Raw genomic sequence first — 2,099 nt, 5'->3', positions numbered from 1 at the left:
ACCAAAGGTATGTGGACATCTGCTTGTCGAACATCTCATGCCATAATCATGGGCATTAATATGGAGTAGGTCCCCCACTTTGCTGCTATAACAGCCTCCACTCTTCTGGGAAGACTTTCCACTAGATGTTGGAATATTGTTGCAGGGATTTGCTTCCATTCAGCCACAAATGCATTAATCAATCAGAATTTGGGTTTAATTTTTTTTATGGAAAAGTTTGATCTTACTGATATATGGAGAGAGAGGTTTCCGGCCGACAGATCATTCACTTGGAGTAACAAAACAGGTTCCAGAAAATCCAGAATAGATTTTTGTCTTATATCCAAATGTATTAATAGTGAGTGTGTTACTACAAATATTTGTACTACTCCCCTCACAGACCATAGGGCCATTTACATTGATATCAAAATATTTAGCCCTGGTACTAACCTTGGTAGAGCATCCTACTGGAAGCTAAATAGCTCATTATTAAATAATGATATAGTTAAGTTTGAGGTTAAAGATCTGCTTTCACACTTTTTGTAAAGGGCTTGTGAAGAAAAATCTTATTGCAAGAACCGGGAGCTCTTTAAATTTGAGGTGTCCAAATACTTTAGAAAATATGGTAGCAATCTTGCTAAGACCAGAAGAGCTGAGGAGGAAAAGGTGATCATTAAGATAACTTCCCTTTCTCAGAGGTCCCCAGCCGGCCTCTTGGGGGAGGAGAATATGGCACTAATTGAGTTACAAAATAAACTGGATAATATATATAGATTAAAAGCAGAAGGAGCCTTTATTAGATCTAGGAAAAAATTGATTGAGGAGGGAGAACAGATTTCATCCTATTTCTTTAGACTTGAGAAATCTCACTCTAAAAATAACACTATCCATAAATTAAACATTGATGGTGTTATTACAGATGACCAAAAATGAATCGCTAAATACTGTAGCAATTTATTCAGAAAATTGTATAGCTCTTCTGTAACGGATCTCGTCCTCCTCTTCTGAGGAGGAGTAGCGAGAAGGATCGGAGGACCAATGCGTAGCGTCGTAAGTGTCCATAATGTTAAATCAAACACAACAGAACACTGGAACAAACCAATAACCGTGAAGGAACAAAACAGTCCCGTGTGGCATCAAACACTGATACGGAAGATAAACACCCACAACTCAAAAGTGAAACCAGGCTACCTAAGTATGATTCTCAATCAGGGACAACGATTGACAGCTGCCTCTGATTGAGAACCATACTAGGCCGAACACAGAAATCCCAAATTATAGAAAAACGAACATAGACAACCCACCCAACTCACGCCCTGACCATACTAAAACAAAGACATAACAAAGGAACTAAGGTCAGACAGAACGTGACATCTACGTACTGTCAGGAATCCACAGATATGTTTTTTGACTCACTGAATAATGTTCACTCTATCAGTGATATAGAATCTAAACAGTGTGATGAACCCATCAAAATTGAAGAGATTATAGAGTCTATCAAACATCTAAAGAATTATAAATCGCCAGGTGTTGATGGAATTACAATAGAATTTTACAAATTATTTTCTGAACAAGTAGCTCCCTTCCTATTTGAAGTCTTTTTTAGAGAGTAATAAAACACTGTTCTCCCTCCTACAATGAGTCGGGTAAATAACACTGATACCTAAAGCCTAAAAAAAAGTGCTGCTCATCGATAACTGGCGTCCAATTTGTCTTCTTAATAATGTCTATAAGATATTAGCCTTACTCCTTGCAAAAATAATTAAAGAAGTCCTGGATGCAATCATTGACAGTTTGGCTTTATGAGGAACAGACATATTTCTAACAATGTCAGACTAGTATTAGACATACTTGACTACTCAGACCTAATAACCGAGGATAGCTTCATATTATTTTTTTGATTTTTATAAAGCATTTGACACAGTAGAGCATCAGTTCCTCTTCCGCTCCCTTGAGAGACTTGGCTTTGGGGATTTTTTCTGTAAGGCTATTAAGACTCTCTATACAAATGGTAACTGTCATGTATTGTCATGTTGTGTCTTGTTTCTGTCCTTTCCCTTCACCCTGTCTCCCTCTGCTGGTCGTTATTAGGTTACCTTTTCTCCCCCTCTTTCCCCCAG

Source organism: Oncorhynchus mykiss, chromosome 2 (genome assembly GCF_057628025.1).
Source record: "Oncorhynchus mykiss isolate SJ-2025 chromosome 2, ASM5762802v1, whole genome shotgun sequence".
NCBI classification, from domain to species: domain Eukaryota; kingdom Metazoa; phylum Chordata; class Actinopteri; order Salmoniformes; family Salmonidae; genus Oncorhynchus; species Oncorhynchus mykiss.
Note: the sequence above shows the minus strand (reverse complement) of the source record.